This window comes from Hakea prostrata, chromosome 1 (genome assembly GCF_041222555.1).
Source record: "Hakea prostrata isolate BN-2017 chromosome 1, UWA_Hpros_2, whole genome shotgun sequence".
In the NCBI taxonomy this organism is placed as follows: domain Eukaryota; kingdom Viridiplantae; phylum Streptophyta; class Magnoliopsida; order Proteales; family Proteaceae; genus Hakea; species Hakea prostrata.
Window position 1 is genome coordinate 3,171,961 of NC_142600.1, and position 6,206 is coordinate 3,178,166.

At 35.0% G+C, this 6,206-nt stretch overlaps 1 pseudogene across 1 annotated transcript; it reads left to right on the forward strand.

Moving 5' to 3' along the window:
* Nucleotides 1-3,367: 3,367 nt before the first annotated feature.
* Nucleotides 3,368-5,510, forward strand: LOC149026681 (monooxygenase 2-like; annotated as a pseudogene). The gene is made up of 5 exons (XR_016171717.1): nucleotides 3,368-3,602; nucleotides 3,709-3,771; nucleotides 3,886-4,061; nucleotides 4,357-4,585; nucleotides 4,767-5,510. The product of XR_016171717.1 is annotated as a monooxygenase 2-like (transcript).
* Nucleotides 5,511-6,206: the final 696 nt, after the last annotated feature.

Sequence of the window (6,206 nt, forward strand, 5' to 3'; positions counted from 1 at the left end):
TTGGGTGTCCAAGCCTCTGGCTCAATTTCATAGTCCTACTTCTAGAGTCTAGATCCCATTAGGGAGAAAAAGGAAAAACAATGTGGATCACTGAATTTTAGTGAATTTTTACTTTTCATCATTTTTTTTTCTTTTTTAAATTTAATATTCACAAATAGGCCTCACCCCTATTATCATATATTATATCATACCATACTTTAAACTCAAGTTTTGGTATACTCTTTTGCTATTAGATCAAAATACCCTTGTTTGTCAACAATAATTACATCTTTTCAACCTTGTCTGCATCTTTGTATAATGATGTTCTTGAACCTCTCCCTGAAACTGATGGACAATTCTTCAATCTTCCGAGGATAAGTTCTTCTAAGAATCTGGAGAAACTCAACCTAGAAAAGCAAAACCAAAAACCAGAACCCAAACCCCTTGTACATGCATGTTTGGATTTTTGTTCTTCAAGAAATGATAAAGTATAATTTGAAAAACTTTTTTTATTTTTTTAATAAAAAAAGGAAACTTATATTAAGCGAAAGAAAAAGATTCACAGTATGAAATAAATCTTCACGTAGGCATCCTTCCCAACAAACAAGAATACCGTTCAGTGCTTCTCAGGTAACGATCCATGCAGGCCAAAAAATAATTTCAATTACAAGAGATTACCGGCATTGACCTCAGCGAACCACATGGTGAAACACACCCTGCACACGTACCCTTTTCTAATGCCTAGCTACTTTGACATTGCTTTTCAATGCCTGCCTTATTTGCTGTTATTCTAGTGTTGATGTCTATATGATCTAGGATCTGTAAGTAGATATATCGAGGTGAAACTGTTGTAATGTTGTATCATATTTTTCTTTGCCAGCCACCACAGAGAAAATGTAGAGGGAGCAAGGGAAAAAGGCCTAAGCTGGTTGCATGTTTGGTTGTCTCTGGGATGTTTATTTCACATATCCAAGCTACCTTTCATGTTGGAGGTGCTCTCAGTCGCCGTGTATAAACACTGCAGAAGGATAGATATACCCTGCATCTTTGGAGAAATGATGAGTTTTTAGCAAGTTCCTTAACTCAGATTTGTTGTGACTCATGCTGATATCTTTAGGTGATTAAATCATACGAATTATCAATTGAATTAAGAAAAGAAATGTAGCCTAAAACCCTAACAACCTGTGACCGTTAATACCTCATTTCCCTAAGAACTATATGGACCGAAACATGCAAGGTTTATCAAAGTTTGAAAGAGAAGAAGACATGATTACGGAGTTCGGCAATATGCCTACTCTCCGGGATTCAGGACTGAATCCAACTGCACTAAATCTTGGGATGTTACAGACAAGAAGAAGAAAGGAGAAGTTCACGAATACACCTGGTACAGGCAACAAAATGCCCCCAAACTACCATCGAGTGATCGCATTTTCCTACTGATCAAAAGCCCTCAACAATCGTCGTCAAGATCCAAAGGAACTCAGAGTTACAGGTGATCGAAGACGGCAGCCATGGAAATACCTCAAGAGAGCTCCAAGAACCGTAGAACAAAAAATCCCCAAATGTGAGGAAATCGATTTGCACACACGCCTGAACCAACCCAGCCATCTCATATACAAAGACTATGAACCGTATGAACCCAACCGGTTCGGTTCATGACTTAAAGAAAGACAATTACCAGATTACCCCCAACACTCAAGCACTAAAATAAACCTATTCACCTTGCCCTCATTGCTGAGTCATGTATAACCTATAAACTCTAGTGCCAACCTCTTTCTGGGGGAAAATCATATAGGTAACTCTTGTACCTATTATTTACAAAACAAAGTAATTTAATCAAAAAATTAAATCAATACTAACTAACAATCGGGAGTATTTTGGGCATTTTAAGAGATTGATGCATTCAGTTAACAAACTATTCTTAACAAAAGAGGGCAATAGCAAAAGCAGATAAAGTATACGGTTCGTTACGTAATTTAAAAAAATAGGGTACAATGTTGTAATTTACCTACATTGCCGGACAATAATAATTCTGTAAAGTCTAAATAATTAAGAGAGAGAAGAAATTACAACAATAAACCATCACAAGGAAAGGAAGCCAATCCTGCTGGTTAAGAGTTCAAGTCTAAATGTACAAAATCCTTTACCTTAGGCTCTTTTTACTATCAATTATCATTATCAATTATGATATTTTTTTTATTATTTTAAGTTGTTTGGCATCTATTATCATTTTTATTTTTATTTAAAATAATAGAAAAACTTTCAAAATTCATAATGAACTTTTGGTCTATTATGAATTATGGTGATAATTTCATTCTCTTCATTTATGCACAAGTTCACTTAAATGGTTAAGATGAAGATAAAATAGTCAATATACATTTTTTTATAAAAAATCATATTTTTCTCTCTCTTTTATCACTTGCTCATTATTATTTATTAATAATTTTTTATTTTGACATCAAACTTATTTTTCATTCCATAATTTATTTTCGAAAAAATTCACCAAACCATTTCTCATTCTTGACCAATAATGAATTCTTGTACTTATTTTTTTTAAATAGACATAATAGAAAATGAGAATTAATACCAAAAAGAGCCTTAGCTTAGATAGCTTAATGCATTATATTTAAACAACACATCATTTCTTTCTTAGGAGTATTATTCTCACAAGCAAAGCACGCTCTTCCGACACATCTCACGGACTCACCCGTCTCTTTTATAAGTTCTCTTCGCCCAAAAGAACCACGTTAATCATTTAGTGATTACGCAAACTTTAACAATAAAAATGATTAACGAATAAAAATAAAAACTAAGCAAGGGGTTTCATGAGGGCAAATTAACAAATATGGAGAAAATAATAAGTTAATTAACAAAGGATTTTGTTTCAACAATTTCTTAAAATAATATCCCAAGCATGTGCTTTTTATTGTTACAAATTACAATCATTAGCATTTGTCAACCAAATAATGGACTGCGAAGATACATTCATGATTCAACTTACTTGATCTCCAAGTCTTCCTTTGGTCAAAAGTCAAAGTCATGTTTGGCTGTGAAGAGCAGTTAGTGCTTCTTTATTTTATTTTATTTTGCAGATCTCAAGATCAAAATCTCATCGAAATGTGCAATCCAACGGCCAAGACAAAATATCCTATTATCTTTTTCTTACTGCGCCCTAGTCCCAGTCGATGGCTACTGCTTTTAGGGCTGTAGGGGATGTGAATCTGGATGCAACAATTCTCAGTTAGTCCTATTATTTAAAAATAAAAAAAAGGGAAAAAATGCTAAGCTCTATTCCGAACTCTCATTTCTTTGTGGGTTTATGTTTTGTATAAATAATAGATTCTGCCCTGTCTCCCAGAATGCAGATACAAGAGAGACATAGAGAGAAGAGAGTTGAAGATGGAAATCAGCGAGGAGGAGGTAGTGATAATTGGGGGAGGAATCGTAGGGTTAGCGACGGCAGTGGCACTAAAGAGAGTTGGGATCAGAGCTTTGGTGCTGGAGAGATCACCAGAGCTACGAACCACGGGTGCAGCTCTTACGCTTTTCCCCAATGCATGGCTTGCTCTCCAAGCACTCGGTGTTGCTCACAAACTCACTTCCATTTATTCTCCTCTCCCAAAGTAATTTACGACTAACCATTTAAGAATTTATATCTCACAAGCGCGCTCACAGGATCGAGAGATCCTATTTTCAATTGTCTTAGACTGATTCGGGAATTCTCAACAGGGAATACGTCACAAATGTAGCTAATGGATCTGTTCGACAAGTATCTTATCAAGGCATTAACGGGTTAGTTGTTCTCTTTCTAATAGTCCTGAGTTGAATACGTACAGAGGAAAATTTTGAATTTTTGGACTTTTGAGCAGATGAATGAGAGGTTAAAAGTTTTTAATACAAATGCAGGAAGTTCAGCGGACCTAATGCAGTTCACAGGAGAGCCTTGCTGGAGGCACAGCGCAGAATTAGCTCCGCTACCACGTTCTCTTCAAGCACTCCATCCGTGCCATCGCCGGGATGTTGAAGCTGATTCTTCCGCTGCTATCATAAATCTTGACGATGGGACGGTCATCAGCGCCAAGGTGCGTACTTTCGTTGATTCAAAATTGGAAATTATATATATATACCGTGTTGTTGAGGACTTTTCACGAACACTTGGAAGACTACAATCACAAAGGTTGTTCTGTTGGTTCCTTCTTTTTAAGGTATTTAAAATTAACCCCTCGAATTGTACTCGGACCCCATTCATTTGGATCAATCTGCCCTGTTGACACTCTGAATTAAACCCTTCAATTGAAACATTTTTGGTAAAATTTGGAGGCCCTTGCTTCTGTATGATGCTGAAACTTTTATATTAATTCTCATGGGGTGCTCCAGGTCTTGATAGGATGTGATGGGTTACACTCAGTGGTTGCTCGTTGGTTGGGACTTAAGGATCCAGTGGAATCAACTCGGTCATCTATACGTGGTTTAGCACTATTCCCTGAAGGCCATGGATATAAGCACGAAATTTACCAGTTCATTGATCAAGGCAAAAGAGCTGGTGTAATTCCTCTCAGTGATAAAGAGCTCTATTGGTTCGTCACCTATGATTCTATCTTTAACGGTAAAATATTTCAAATTCAACTAACTTTTTCCAATCCGCCCTTATGATTCTTCTAGCTTTTTCCTATTATTTCAAAAAGTGATGTTGTGAATAATGCTGATTACCCAAAAAAAAAAAAAAAAATGTTGTAAATAATGCTATCCATCAGTAATTTTTCAAACATATTTACTATCTATTTCAGGCGATAAGAATGCATCAGATACCAAATTGCTACAGAAGTATGTAATAGAGAACTTAGCCAAGGACTTTCCTTCAGCATTCTTAGAAGTGGTTCAACATGCTGATCTAGAAACAATGACGTGGGCTCCATTGATGTTAAGAGTTCCATGGGACCTAATATTTGGCCCTGTACACAAAGGATGCATCACAGTTGCAGGTGACGCGATGCACCCAATGACACCAGATTTGGGCCAAGGTGGTGGTTCAGCACTTGAAGATGCAGTCGTACTTGGAAGACATTTAGGCAATTCTTTCCTCTCAAATGGAGGGATTGTGTCTGGAGAGATAGCTAAAGCTTTAGAAGGGTATGTGAAAGAAAGGAGATGGCGAACGGCTAGTTTGATCACAGGGTCTTATCTTTCAGGTTCGGTGCAGCTAAGTGGTTCTAGTTCATGGATCAACTTCTTAAGGGATACCATCTTCTATAAGTTTCTTTACTGTAGGGTTTTTGCAATTGATGCTACAAATTATGATTGTGGAAAGCTTCCCAGTGTTTCTTCACCTTCCAAATTAGATGATCATACTAAGATTAATTAGGCATACTAAGGAACATGCTTCTATGCTATCCTTTGAAGTTCAAATTTAAAATTTCAAATGTATTTGATCTCTTCAACCTTTATCAGCCTGTTGTAAAAGAGTCTGAAAGTATCAGTTGTAATGGTATATAATCTATATATAATTAATCTTTCCCAATTGAGAAGAAAAAGCAAGGTTAACATCATGTTATAGAGTTGGGATAATTATTGTTGCCTCCTTATAGTTTGATTTTATTATTATTTTATCGTTTCTACTTTTTAAAATTACTAATCCAACCTTTAACTTTGTCTAAAATTACTAATGCCCCTTTCGTTAAGCTTAGTTAGTTTACTGATGACGTGGCAACTATATATTTTTTCAAAAACCCAAAAATAACATTACAATTATCTCTTTACTTATTTACTCTTTTGCAAGTTATAATACTATCCTTAATTAACTATGGAGAAAAATTAACTTTAAATTTAAAAAAAAACATTTTAAAAAGAAACTACCGAATAAAGAAAATACTTGATTTTTCTTCTCTAAACAGAAATCGCCGAATAAAGGAAATATGTGATTAAATAAAACTTTAAAATAGAAACTAAATTATTAGGAAATATCAAATGTAATTCAAAGTTGAAAATTGAAAATCTCCTAATATATGCTAACCATTGTACAAAGTGTGTGGTCCAACCAAAGCCAAAATTTATTGGAAAATATAAGATTTTAAGGATATAATTGACATTCAATATAGTTCTAAAAATGAAGGTAATGTCATATTTTTTAACTTCTTAATTTTAATGAAGAGCAAAATAGACATTACATATTTGATGTTAACAACCACTTAACACCGTTAGAAGTGAGAGGGTCAACAATAATTTCATAA